The following is a 15,483-nucleotide window of genomic DNA, read 5'->3' on the forward strand; positions in this document are numbered from 1 at the left end:
ATAGCAGAAACCACTTGACAAGGGAGACAGAATGTACTGGGGTCTGGGGGCTCCCCTGCTGGTAGTCTCTAGTATCCCATTCAAACAGACCACTGAATCAGGCTGCCATGACATCACACCTCTGGTTCAATGCCAGTGGCGCCTTTGGCGAGCGTTCACAAAGCACGGTTGTTTTCTCAGACCAGGCCTGTTCTCAGGATCCATGGCATCTCCAGCTTGTCTCTCCCCGCAAAGCTGTCATCAAGGCAAAGGGTGGCTACTTTTAAGAATCTCAAATATAAAATATATTTACATTTGTAAAAAGCAAATAGTTGATTATTACATGATTCCATATGTGTTATTTCATAGTTTTGATGTCTTCACTATTATTGTACAATGTAGAAAATAGTAAAAATAAAGAAATACCCTTGAATGAGTAGGTTGGTCCAAACTTTTGACCGGTAGTGTACAGTATCTCACAAAAGTGAGTACACCCCTCACATTTTTGTAAATATTTGAGTATATCTTTTCATGTGACAAAACTGAAGAAATGACACTTTGCTACAATGTAAAGTAGTGAGTTTACAGCTTGTATAACAGTGTAAATTTGCTGTCCCCTCAAAATAACACAACACACAGCCATTAACGTCTGAACCGCTGGCAACAAAAGTGAGTACACGTGGCAGAGGGTATTTTGTTTATGTGGTTCGGGGTGGTGTTTTATGTAGTAGGGTGTTTGATTTATTATTTCCGGGTTTTTGGGGTTATGTTCTAGGTTTGTGTTTCTATGTGGTCTCTAGTCTTTTGTATTTCTTTGTCTTGTTTATTGGGGTTGGACTCTCAATTGGAGGCAGGTGTTTTCTAGTTGCCTCTGATTGAGAGTCCTATATATGGGTATGTGTTTGGTTAAGTGTTTGTGGGAGAATGTTTCTTGTTTTGCCTGTGAGCCTGACAAGACTGTTTTGTTGTTCGTGCGTTCTTCATTTTGTTATTTTGGTGTTCGCTTTATTTTAAAATAAATACAAGATGATCATCCATATTCCTGCTGCGTTTTGGTCCTCTATTCCCGACGACAACCATTACAGTTTGTCCTTTAACCGTTACCATAGAGCAGTAGCATGTATTCATGGAGCCAAGGGATGCCAGGCTTCCCCCAAGAAATTCACCAAGAAATGAAGAAAAAAACATACAAAATAATGAATCTTTTGTCTCTCTGTGTTTCATAAATTCACTTCAGTTCGCAAGAGGCTGAACGTATCTCACTGGAGAAAGCATCCGGGCGAACGAAACAGCACTCCACTTTTTTGTCTGATCTATCTGATGCTGTCTGGTCAAAAAGAGTATGACATTGTTTCCGCCCGTAGCATTGAATGCAAGGGAAGCAAGTGAGCATTTGGCCTCCATTGAATTAAAACAAAAATAATAATAATAGCCAATCAGCGTTTAGCTAAACTGAGTGAGCTCAGCTGTGAAAGGTCCTGGCTCACCACAAAAAAGTGTCAAGGGAAGCCAGTTTGGATTTGGCTTCAGACCAATCACATCACATTAGAAGCCAAATGTCATTGACTGAAAAAATTGTTGCATCTAGTTGTGTCGTTGTCCTCCGGTGGCTGGCTAGCTAGCTAAAATCGTCCCTTTCCTAAAGTAGCCAGGGATGGAGATAGGGATTTGGACTTGTGGTTTTACTTAATTTTCCATACTGGCCAATAACTATACCGGCGATTCTGATCCAACCATAAATTCATACACTGTGCCCCTGGCCTGGGAGGATGGAAATTCAATGTGTAACTAGATGTTGTAGGCTAATGTTAATTAGCAGGCCTGGCATATCGTTGACCATGAAAGCCATCACACTGCACTATCCCATCTGGACCAGAGGAATACCTATGTAAGAATGCTGTTCATTGACTACAGCTAAGCATTCAACACCATAGCACCCTCCAAGCTCATCATTAAGCTTGAGGCCCTGGGTCTCAACCCGCCCTGTGCAATTGGGTCCTGGACTTTCTGATGGGCCGCCCCCAGGTGGTGAAGGTAGGAAACAACATCACCACTTCGCTGATCCTCAACACTGGGGCTCCACAAGGGTGCGTACTCAGCCCCCTCCTGTACTCCCTGTTCACCCATGACTGCGTGGCCATGCACGCCTCCACCTCAAGCCTCAAGTTTGCAGATGACACAACAGTAGTGGGCTTGATTACCAACAACGACGAGACAGCCTACAGGGAGGAGGTGAGCGCACTCGGAGCGTGGTGTCAGGAAAACATCCTCTCACTAAAAGTCAACAAAACAAAGGAGATAATCGTGGACTTCAGGAAACAGCAGACGGAGCACCCCCCTATCCACATCGACGGGACAGTAGTGGAGAAGGTGGAAAGTTTTAAGTTCCTAGGCTTACACATCAGGGACAAACTGAAATGGTCCCCCCACACAGGCAGTGTGGTGAATAAGGTGCAATAGCGCCTCTTCATACTCAGGAGGCTGAAGAAATGTGGCTTGTCACCTAAAACTCTCACAAACTTTTACAGATGCAAAATTGAGAGCATCCTGTCGGGCTGTCTCACCGCCTGGTATGGCAACTGCACCACCCTCAACCGCAAGGCTCTCCAGAGGGTGGTGTGGTCTGCACAACGCATCACTGGGGGCAAACTACCTGCCCTCCAGGACACCTACAACACCCGATGTCACAGGAAGGCCAAAAAGATCATCAAGGACATCAACCACCCGAGCCACTGCCTGTTCACCCCGTTACCATCCAGAAGGCGAGGTCAGTACAGGTGCATCAAAGCTGGGACCAAGAGATTGAAAAACAGCTTCTATCTCAAGGCCATCAGACTGTTAAACAGCCATCACTAACACAGAGAGGCTGCTGCCAACATACAGACTCAAATCATTGGCCACTTTAATAAATGTAGCACTAGTCACTTTAAATAATGGCACATTAATAATGTTTACATATCTTACATTACTCATATGTATACACTGTATTTTATACCATCTATTGCATCTTGCCTATGTCGCTCGGCCATCGCTCATCCATATATTTATATGTACATATTCTTATCCCATCCCTTTACATTTGTGTTTATAAGGTAGTTGTTGTGAAATTGTTTGATTACTCGTTAGATATTACTGCACTGTCGGAACTAGAAGCACAAGCATTTCACTACACTCGCAATAACATCTGCTAACCATGTGTATGTGACCAATCAAATTTGATTTGATTTGAAAGGAAGTGAGACTAGCGAGCAAGCATTTTAGCCAGGTAGCCTATGACAACAACAACTAGAAGCGTGTACTGTATGACAGAGTCATAGACCGTTTAGGCAACATGGATGCCATTGGCGTTTCTCTACAAGTAGTGTGAGTCAACATGTTTCTTCTACTTGCACAAACGCACAGACACCACACACATAAATCAGTACCATGGACAGCAACATCATATTTAGCTTATGTTGATTGGACTAAATTGTTTTTGGTATATTTTAGTTGTCACTGTATTAGACTAAGCATTGGTGATCAGATGATGTTGAAATGTTGAAGTTGAAATGTTACTGGAATAGTGGAAGCAGCTCATGTTTTCTTTGAGACTTGCGGTATCTCTCTGTGGTTCTAAATTAAAAGTTGTTTTAGTAGTCAGAAAATGGCAGAAACATTAACTTGATTGACCATGTAACCTTTTGTTTTGTGGACTTCACCAGACAGAGGTTGCTCTCCGGTTTAGTAATGAAACAAAGGTGTGGTTGAATTTATTCTGCTATTGTGCCACTTGGCCTCAGAGACAATTGTCTCGGCCTCAGACCTATTTGGGGAGGCAGGTAGCCTAGTGGTTAGAGCATTGGACTAGTAACCGAAAGGTTGCAAGATTGAATCCCCAAGCTGACAAGGTAGAAATCTGTTGTTCTGCCCCTGAACAAGGCAGTTAACCCACTGTTCCTAGGCTGTCATTGAAAATTAGAATTTGTTCTTAACTGACTTAGTTAAATAAAAATACATCACAGTGTCAAGGCATAGGAACTAACAGGTTATAGAGCAAACAATGCAATTATCACAACACATAGGTTGCAATATTACTTTTTTTCTGGCTTGGCTTCCCAGGTGATTTTACCCACACAGCTACTGCTGTAGAGAACACTGAGGGCTGTTCTGTAGTAGACCTTCAACATGGTCAGTGCTATCCGAGATCCTTGGGATGTCCCTACACTAAATCCCAACCCTAACCATAACCCTTACCCTAACCCCATAAGAAAAAAATGAATAAGGCAATGAATGTGAGTGCACAAATCAATCAACATACATCTATATAGTACAACAAATGTGTAGTCCTCATTTCACTGTTGCTACAGTAATACAACCATGCTTTTAAATCAATGCTAGTTTCAGGAACGTGCAGGGAGGGAGGAGAGTGTGTCTCGTCACGTACTCAACACTGTGAACGGCTCTGTGTTCCACGATTTCATCAACATCCAGCTGTCTGGACCAATGACAGGTGGAGCTAAATACAGGGATCCTTGTAAAAATACAACCTCTGATCAGTTTAACAGTCAACATCTGTTTCCCTTTACTCATCTGAGGAGAGTGCAGTCATTCTCTTACATAAGTAGAGGCAGGATTACTTTCCTGTGTCTGCTGCTACAATAAGGGGGCAGCAGGTAGCCCAGCGATTAAGAGCGTTGGACGATTCAATTCCCCGACCCGGCAATGTGGAAAAATGTGAGGTTCTACACTTGAGCAAGGCAGTTAGCCCCCAACAACAACTGCTCCCTGGACGCCGATTCAGGCAGCCCGCCGCACCTCTCTGATTCACGGGTTGGGTTAAATGCGGAAGACACATTTCAGTTGAGGTGCGTTGTACAACTGACATAGGTCTCCCTTTTCCTTCCCAATGTTTCCTGGTTAAATGCCCTGCAGTGATTTAGTCATGTTGCCAAAGGGAACGTTAGAAGGATAAGGAATCAGCGACAACTAGGCTACACCAGACACAAGATTAAATACTGTTACTGGACTGATTACCAATATAGTCACATTTATGTTACATTTCAAAACTATCAAAGTAAATTGGTAGGTAATATGTGCTATTTACCAGATGCTTTTATCTAAAGCAATTTATAGCTAGGTATTCATACATTTTACATATGGGTGGTCCTAGGAATCAAACCCACAATTCTGGTGTTGCAAGGGCAATGCTTTACCAACTGAGCTACAGACGACCAACACACAACAAAGGTAGAGGCTACACTCATAAAGGTGTTATTACACATTTCATAAAGGTGTAATAAATGCTGTTATGAATGTATACCCCAGTAAAGTAAAGTGTTACCCTGAAAGGTACGCTGTCTAAAATATAGGTCAATGGAATGTTTATTGTTAACATGAATTCTGTACGGTTGTAAATTAACCCTATCAAACCTGATCAAGGGACTCAATCCGTATTGCCTAATTGATTAAAATGTACAGGTAAATTCCGATTGAGGCAACATATGCAGAGTTTACCGCAAATGCAGTGTCCGCAAACACAGGAACATTGCTTTTAAATTTCAATCGAGCTATAAAGCAGATCTTCCGAGATAGGTTTGGTGATACGGACTGAATCCAGCCGCAAGTTGAGATAGTTTTATTCTCTAATAGCTCCCCCTTCTGGTCAACACAGTTTCATTCAACATTGGCTGAAAGAACAGTTGATGGTGGCTTCATTTTAAATAATTGTAATAACTTAAAGTAAGTAAAGGGACTATCCAAGATGATATGCATTTTCTCATCCTAACACAGACATGTTGCAATCTCTCAAAAACTACGCTGAATAAAAATATAAATGCAACATGTAAAGCATTGGTCCCATGTTTCATGAGCTGAAATAAGAAATCCCAGAAATGTTCCATACACACAAAAAGCTTATTTCTCTCAAATTTTGTGCACAAATGTGTTTACATCCCCGTTAGTGAGCATTTCTCCTTTGCCAAGATAATCCTTCCACCTGACAGGTGTGGCATATTAAGAAGCTGATTAAACAGCATGATCATTACACAGATGCACCTTGTGCTGAGGACAATAAAAGGCCACTCTAAAATGTGCAGTTTTGTAACGCAACACAATGCCACAGATGTCTTAAGTTTTGAGGGAGCATGCAATTGGCATGCTGACTGTAGGAATGTCCACCAGAGCTGTTGCCAGAGAACTGAATGTTAATTTCTCTACCATAAGCCGCCTCCAACGTATTTTTGAGAATTTGACAGTACGTCCAACCGGCATCATGCCTCATGTGAGCGAGTGGTTTGATGATGACAACGTTGTGAACAGAGTGCCCCAGGGTGGTGGAGGGGTTATGGTAGGGGCAGGCATAAGCTATGGACAGCAAACACAATGGCATTTTATCGAATTTGAATGCACATAGATACCTTTACGAGATCCAGAAGCCCATTGTCGGGCCATTCATCCTCCGCCACCACCTCATGTTTCAGCATGATATTGCACGGCCCCATGTCACAAGGATCTGTACGCAATTCCTGGAAGCTAAAAATGTCCCAGTTCTTACATGGTCTACATACTCACCAGACATGTCACCCAATGAGCATGTTTGGGATCCTCTGGATTGACATTCCAGTTCCTACCAATATCCAGCAACTTCGCACAGCAATTGAAGAGGAGTGGGACAACATTACATAAGTCAGCCTGATCAACTCTATGCGAAGGAGATGTGTCGTGCTGCATGAGGCACATGGTTGTCACACCAGATACTGTCTGGTTTTCTGATCAACACCCCACCTTTTATTTTAAGGTATCTGTGACCAACAGATGCATGTCTGTATTCCCAGCCATGTGAAATCCATAGATTAGGGCCTAATGAATTTATTTAAATTGACTGATTTCCTTATATGATTTGTAACTCAGTAAAATATTTGAAATTGTTGCATGTTGCATTTATATTTTTGTTCAGTATATATACAGTCGTGAAAAAGTAAGTACACCCCCTGGAAAGTTTATTTTTTATTTTTCTTTACATATTTGAACACATGGATATTTGAGCTAAATTCCAACCACATTCATTGATAAAGGTAACCTAATTTAACAAATCGCACCAAAAAAAAGTTTACCTTGAAAATGTTATGTAATTGAAAAACAAACAGAAAACTAAAACAAAAATGCAATTTCCTTATGCGGAAACAGATAGCAGACCCCTACCTTTACCATCACATAAAATGGCTAAAATTAGAATCAGGTGCACCAAAGCAGATGCAAATGATTAGAGAGTAACTTGGGAGGGTCCAGCCTTCCATAAAGATTAGAAACTTGGTCTGGTTTGGTCTTAACAATATGACTGTGTGGTAGCACATCATGCCAAGATCAAAATACCTCCAAGGTCCTCAGAAGAACCATTATTGATGACCATGATTCTGGGAGGGGTTACAAATCCATTTCCAAGCAATTTGAAGTACATCATTCTAGGACAGGTTATCCCACCAAATTCAGCTCTAGAGCTGACCAAAATATGCCATAGAAATCTCTAATAAACCCAGGGTAACATCAAGGAATCTACAAGCCTCTCTTACCACAATCAATGTCGAAGTGCCTGAGTCAACTGTCAGAAGGAGACTGCACAAACTTCGCCTACATGGGAGGTCAGGAAGGAAGAAGCCTCTGCTCTCAAAAAATTATATCAAGACATGACTGACGTTTGCCAGACAACACCTGGGTAAAGACCAAAACTACTGGAGCAATGCGCTCTGGACAGATGAGTCAAAGGGGGAGTTGTTTAGCCGCAATGCCAGATGCCATGTTTGGCGAAAACAAAACACTGCCTTTGAACAGAAGAACCTCATACAAAACATAAAGCATGGAGACGGTGGCATTATGGTTTGTGGCTGCTTTGCTGCCTCAGGGCCTGGTCAACTTGCCATCAATGAGTCAACCATGAATTCAATACCAGAGAATTCTTGAGGAAAAGGTGAGGCCATCTGTCACAAAGATGAAACTGAACCGAACATGAATCTTGCAACAGGACAATGATCCAAAACACACAAGCAAAGCTACAACAGAATGGCTCAAAAATAGGAAATAGGTTATGGAATGGCCAAGTCAAAGCCTAGATCTCAATCCTGTCAAAATGCTATGGGGGGACTTGAAGCGGGCCGTGCATGCAAGAAAGCCATCGAACATGACACAGTTGAAGCAGTACTGTAAAGAATGGGCAAATTCCTCTGAGTCGATATAAGAGACTGATAGACAGTTACAAGAGCTATTTCAGCCAAAGGGGGCAACACCAGCTATTGAAGCTAGGGGGGAATTGCTTTTTCCACACTATGGAATTGGATTTCTGTAGATTTTTTATGAATAAATGATTTCAAAGTATAATCTTTTAGTGTCATTTGTTAAATTAGGTCACCTTTATCGGTCGATAGTGTTGAAGTGAAGATTACATATCCACCTGTCCAAATATGTACAAAAAAAGACAACTTTCCAGGGAGTGTACTTACTTTTTCATATGACTGTATACACACAGCAAAGAAAATAAGTTAGAAGCAGTTTTTTTCCAAAAAGTTTAATTTGCAGAAGTATTTACAACAGATGGTCATTAACAATACTTAATTCAAAGAGGCAGATTGATAAATTATGGCAAAAATACTGAAGCACATTGATAAAATACAAAATAAATACCATGATAAAGAACGTTCCAAAAAACTCTCATTTAGAAAAGAAAGGTTTACAATTCATTTCAGATAACCAAATATATAAATTAAATGTAAATAGTAACTGAATCAGCAAATGAATCATACAAATACAAAACAAACTGCAATACTGAACAGCAATGAAACATCAGATAATACCTTCATTTTCACTACCCTGCATGCTATCTTAAGACCTTATAAAATAACGTAGACAAATAAAAGTTTAAACAACAAAAACATGGTCAAGAGCAGAAAATAGTTCTGTTTAAATTAGGCATATATTTATATATTTATATATGTATATTTCTGTACAGATAATGCATATTTGGCATTATATTCATCCTCATTATTGATATGATATCTAATAATTAAAAATAGTTTAAGCTAAACATCTACCTTCATATGATCAGATTTTTTTCTTCCATGTCACATTCCAATTGATTAATTCTACCCACAAGACATCAGACATTTCTCCACCATAGATAAACATAGAATGAAAGCTGTCTCACCTCGCAAAACATTTAGCAAAAAGAGAAAATAGCACAGGTCAAGGGTGCCCTTTCTCTTCCCTGGGAGGGTTTAATTCATTTTTAAAGGCTAACAACGCAATGACTGTCAATGTGAACAATGAACGCACATATGCCCCGAATGTCCATACAGTTGAGTTACATGTAGGCCTAGTTAATAGCAGGGGAATGGGAGACCTTGTGGGCAGAATCCTCCATTCCACAATATTGGCATTAACTAAGAAACAGAGTGTAAGCAGATTGGATGACAGGTCAAAATGGAAGGGTATTTGATATAGAGGCTACAGTGCATTGTGAGTCCATTGTTTGAATGAAGCTTATTGCTAATCGGGTAGCAGGCACTCGCAGTCCATGAGGTTTTGAATGTAAAGCAGCCCTGATTCGATCAAACCTTTTTAAATAAGCCATGAGTCAATAGCATTGCCTCGAGGAAATGAAGAAAGAGCCCATGGTGTTTTGTGGAAATAAAGATCAGTGATAATGATAACAATTAACTCTGTGCTCCAAATTGAATCAAATGTTTTATGAGAAGAGAGAGACATTCTTACAATGTAACTGCACTGAAAAAAATGAAGAAATATAAGATTGAAAGAAAAAAATCAAGCAAAGTTTACAGGGCCTGTGGTGGTGTCAAAACACCTCAAGGTAAGTTGTTCAAAAGAAAGAATTTAGGGTGCCATCTTGATGACATCTTGTGGTACTGCTGTGAAATATGTAGTATGTTTGTGTGTGTGTGTGTGTGTGTGTGTGTGTGTGTGTGTGTGTGTGTGTGTGTGTGTGTGTGTGTGTGTGTGTGTGTGTGTGTGTGTGTGTGTGTGTGTGTGTGTGTGTGTGTGTGTGTGTGTGCGTGTGCATGTGCATCTGTTTGTTTGTGCTGATTATCAGAATAAACTGATCTCTAAATTTTTTACAAAAAATAAAGAAGAAAAAATAATATCATCACCTTTAGTGACTCTTCTTTAAGGTTTTTAGCACAGCAGCCCACCAAACACATTAGTCCATGATGATGGAACATGAGTAAGTTTCAGCCCCTAAAAGAGTTCCATACGTACAGGGCCGCAGAGCGATATATCACAACCACTGTTGATTGATTGAGTACTGTGATATATGATACAATTTGTTATTCTAAATGTCTTTGTGTATGTGTGTTTAGCGTTTACGTCTTAAAGAGCATTATTTTCCTAAAATGATATTTTCAATCACTATAATGTATCAGGAAAGCAATTCATCATGGATATACAGTACTGTATCTATATGGACCTGAGCCACCCAGTGCTGCCAGTGTGGAATGCATACTAGATGAGGGTTATGTATGTACTTAATAGAGCTTCTTTCAGAACAACCAGTCAAGACGGCCAGTAAGAGTGCGTAAACACCAAAGTTACAGAAGATAGATTGTTGAAAACGTACTGCATTGACCTCATCATCATCCATGTGTCCAACAATTCAATTCTTTCACCCTCTTATCACAATCTCCACTTTCATAGCAATCATTAAATAACGTGTCGTAATGCTTTAGAGGGCATGCCTGAAGACATGGCGATATGGTGCAGGACTGCTGCATAGAACACAGGCATGGCAAAGTGCTTTGATGGGCGTCATATACAAATACACCTATCTATACCACTGTAACTGACTCTCAACCATGAGGTAAACAGCTATATGTGTGCCTGCCTGTTGTATGAAGCACTATTACACTTTTGGCAGGTCAAGTTTAGTCAATCCCTGGTTTGTGGCGACGATAATAAACCATAAAGCACTGACAACTGGAACGAGGTTACAATATCTTAGGAAAGAGGCAGAGGAGAAGCGGGGTCATCTTCAACATCTCCTATCTGATGAGAATACTTTCTGGGATGTTGTTTTTCTCTGCCGACCCCCACGTTTGCTCCTGTTCCACTGATTCAATTAGATTTTGATAACATTTTCTACCCTGCTTTCTGTTCTTAAATAAACCAAAGACCATCAACATACAAGACTGCCTGATGATAAAGTACAAACAGTGTGTACCAATCATGAAGACACTTGCATTCTATTCACACAATGTGACTAGAATCACATCCTCATGTCCTAGACCTCATATCAACACACACTGCAGTCATACAACAGTACAACATTCAATACGATCCAACTCTAAATCGACACTAGTAATATCAATGCACTTGGATGAACAAAGCCAAGCTAGTTTTCTCCCTAACAGCCGTTTTGTGGTGAAACAACCCAAGCAACACAAGCAGTGACGGCCAAGCACTCTGCCAGGCATCGTATTCCAACCAAAAACCTCAACCAAAGACCTGTGGCGTTCTGCATTAACATCGAATAGCCCCCGTGATATGCAACTTTTCAGGGAAGTTAGGAACAAATATACACAGGCAGTTAGAAAAGCTAAGGCTAGCTTTTTCAAACAGAAATTTGCATCCTGTAGTACTAACTCAAAAAAGTTCTGGGACACTAAAGTCCATGGAAAATAAGAGCATCTCCTCCCAGCTGCCCACTGCACTGAGGCTAGGAAACACTGTTACCACCAATAAATCCACTATCATTGAGAATTTCAATAAGCATTTCTCTACGGCTGGCCATGCTTTCCACCTGGCTACCCCTACCCCGGTCAACTGCCCGGCACCCTCCACAGCAACCCGCCAAAGCCCCCACGTCCTTCACCCAAATCCAGATAGCTGATGTTCTGAAAGAGCTGCAAAATCTGGACCCATACAAATCAGCCGGGCTAGACAATCTGGACCCTCTCTTTCTAAAATTATCTGCCGAAATTGTTGTAACCCCTATTACTAGCCTGTTCAACCTCTCTTTTGTATCGTCTGATATTCCCAAAGATTGGAAAGCTGGCGCGGTCATCCCCCTCTTCAAAGGGGGTGACACTCTAGACCCAAACTGCTACAGACCTATATCTATCCTTCCCTGTCTTTCTAAGGTCTTCGAAAGCGAAGTTAACAAAGAGATTACCGACCATTTCAAATCCCACCGTACCTTCTCCGCTATGCAATCTGGTTTCAGAGCTGGTCATGGGTGCACCTCAGCCACGCTCAAGGTCCTAAACGACATCATAACCGCCATCGGTAAGAGACATTACTGTGCAGCCATATTCATCGACGTGGCCAAGGATTTAGACTCTGTCAATCACCACATTCTTATTGGCAGACTCGACAGCCTTGGTTTCTCAAATGATTGCCTCGCCTGGTTCACCAACTACTTCTCTGATGGAGTTCAGTATGTCAAATCGGAGGGCCTGTTGTCCGGACCTCTGGCAGTCTCTATGGGGGTGCCACAGGGTTCAATTCTCGGGTTGACTCTCTTCTCTGTATACATCAATGATGTTGCTCTTGCTGCTGGTGATTCTCTGATCCACCTCTACGCAGATGACACCATTCTGTATACTTCTGGCCCCTCTTTGGAGACTGTGTTAACTAACCTCCAGATGAGCTTCAATGCCATACAACTCTCCTTCCGTGGCCTCCAACTGTTCTTAAACGCAAGTAAAACTAAATGCATGCTATTCAATCGATCACTGCCCGCACCTGCTCGCCAGTCCAGCATCACTACTCTGGACGTCTCTGACTTAGAATACGTGGACAACTACAAATACCTGGGTGTCTGGTTAGACTGTAAACTTTCCTTCCAGACTCACATTAATCATCTCCAATCCAAAATTAAGTCTAGAATCGACTTCCTATATCGCAACAAACCATCCTTCACTCATGCTGCCAAACATACCCTCGTAAAACTGACCATCCTACCGATCCTCGACTTCGGTGATGTCATCTATAAAATAGCCTCCAACACTCTACTCAACAAACTGGATGCAGTCTATTACAGTGCCATCCGTTTTGTCACCAAAGCCCCATACACTACCCACCATTGCGACCTGTACGCTCTCGTTGATTGGCCCTCGCTTCATACTCGTTGCCAAACCCACTGGCTACAGGTTATCTACAAGTCTCTGCTAGGTAAAGCCCTGCCTTATCTCAGCTCACTGGTCACCATAGCAGCACCCACTCGTAGCACGCGCTCCAGCAGGTATATTTCACTGGTCACCCCCAAAGCCAATTCATCCTTTGGTCGTCTTTCCTTCCAGTTCTCTGCTGCCAATGACTGGAACGAACTGCAAAAATCTCTGAAGCTGGAGACTCATATCTCCCTCACTAGCTTTAAGCACCAGCTGTCAGAGCAGCTCACAGATCACTGCACCTGTACATAGCCCATCTATCTACCTACCTCATCCCCATACTGTATTTATTTATTTATCTTGCTCCTTTGCACCCCAGTATCTCTACTTGCACATTCATCTTCTGCACATCTAACATTCCAGTGTTTAATTGCTGTATTGTAATTACTTCGCCACCATGGCCTATTTATTGCCTTAACTTGCCTCATTTGCACTCACTGTATATAGACTTTTTGTTTTCTTTTGTTCTACTGTATTATTGACTGTATGTTTTGTTTATTCCATGTGTAACTCTGTGTTGTTGTATGTGTCGAATTGCTATGCCTTGGCCGGTCGCAGTGCGAGAACTTATTCTCAACTAGCCTACCTGGTTAAATAAAGGTGAAATAAATAAAAATAAATAAAAACAACCTAAGACATTCATTCACAGATTCCTATATGTCTGATTTTAAGGCACCTAAGGATTTTTCCCACCATTCCTAGTTGCCTAACTATACCCCTCCTTAGATCATGGAAAAGCAGCATGGGACAAATGTGCTAATAGAGAATGTTTGAGATTGAGAAACGGAAATGAATTTGCTATGAAAACCAACAATTGATGTCAAAACCTATGCACCTACTTTAAAAGGCTATATATACATTACAGTACTACACAATATGAGTAACTAAAGACTAGGAATTGATAAAGTGAAAGAAAACTTGAGAAAAGGCATGAAGCTCCATGAACAATTTGCTTTGGTCTAATATCACGTTTAATATAATCTGTATCTGTTGACATACAGTATCAGTGTGCAAACTTGGTAACTGTAGTGAATAGTTACTAGTATGTCACTAGTATGTCATCTGAAAGATTCCAAATCACAGGGTCACCAACTGCTGCTTTGGTGACCCTGTGATTTGGAATCTTTCAGATGAGACCATCACAACAGGTGTGAAGGAGCTGAAGTGACATAATTTCTACTGCCCAATCAGCATACTCTAATCAGAACTGACTTTTATTTTCCTTTTTATTTTAACATCTCTTCATCAAGCTATCAATGTCTCTCACTTTCTCCTGTGTACCTCACTAAGACCAGACATGGACTTGAAATCACCAGGGATGATATCACTGTACTGTTTGCTTTTACACCTACACAGCTCCTACACAGCACCTATGTCCTTTTTTTGCATTGTTAGGGGCTCTACATTCATGAACGTTTTTGCTTTCAATGTGTTTAAGGCCGCCTGGTAAGTAAGTGTTTCATCGAGTTTCACAGCAGAGAGAGACTGACGTCAGGAAATGAAATGGGAGATGCTGAGTGGTTTACTAGAAGCTATATAGGAATGAGGAAAGTTCCAGTTCATTAAACTACTTTCCACCCTTTTGAGCAAAATATCTGGCAACATATCTGACCAACTGAACTGTGGCTTACTATGTTCTGTCATTCCAAAGCCCTCCATTAAAAGCTTTTCTTCATCAATAAAATGTGGACATATAACAGATAACAGCTAATCCTTCACCACCAAGTACACCACACTAACTAACCCGAAACAAGCAAACAATCGCATCACATTCTATTGAACATTCGTAGTCAACTACTGTTGCTGGAAGCTTACAACCCTAACGTCACAATTATATGGGAATAAATGTATTATAGTTCAAATCCAAATGTGCTGTTCATGTGGGTAAATTGATATGCTATGCCAATGACATACAGTGCAACACAAATGCCAGTATATCATGTCATCTAGTAAAAGGACAGGTTCTATGTTTTTGAAGGAAATGTACAGTAGATTGAACTAATAAGTTCATTGGCTGGGTGAGGGGCCAATTCTCCACTGTAGTGTTCAGTGGAGCAACGTCCAAGCAATGTTAAAGTCATGTTAATAAAAACGGCAATGCATCTCTCTCTCTCTCTCTCTCTCTCTCTTTCGCTGTGTCTTCTCTTTATTTCTCTTGCATCGTCTCCTCTCCCTCTCTCTCTCTCTCTTTGTCTCCCCTCTCTCTCTCTCTTTGTCTCCCCTCTCTCTCTCTCTCTCTCTCTCTCTCTCTCTCTCTCTCTCTCTCTCTCTCTCTCTCACACACACACACACACACACACACATGATCCCTGCCATGACAGAAACCCTATTTTCTGCTGTCCAGAGATGGACT

The 15,483-nt window shown here is 41.3% G+C and overlaps 1 protein-coding gene across 1 annotated transcript in view; it reads right to left on the reverse strand.

The window, feature by feature from the left end:
* Nucleotides 1–13,738: 13,738 nt before the first annotated feature.
* LOC106608148 (disks large-associated protein 2) overlaps nucleotides 13,739–15,483 on the reverse strand; it is a 65,314-nt gene continuing 63,569 nt past the window's right edge. The window contains exon 10 of the mRNA XM_082977034.1: nucleotides 13,739–15,483. This exon is cut by the window's right edge and continues 2,337 nt beyond it. The gene's annotated coding sequence lies outside the window, so the exon portion shown is untranslated.

The sequence above is a fragment of the Salmo salar genome, chromosome 06 (genome assembly GCF_965601325.2).
Source record: "Salmo salar chromosome 06, fSalSal1, whole genome shotgun sequence".
NCBI classification, from domain to species: Eukaryota; Metazoa; Chordata; class Actinopteri; order Salmoniformes; family Salmonidae; genus Salmo; species Salmo salar.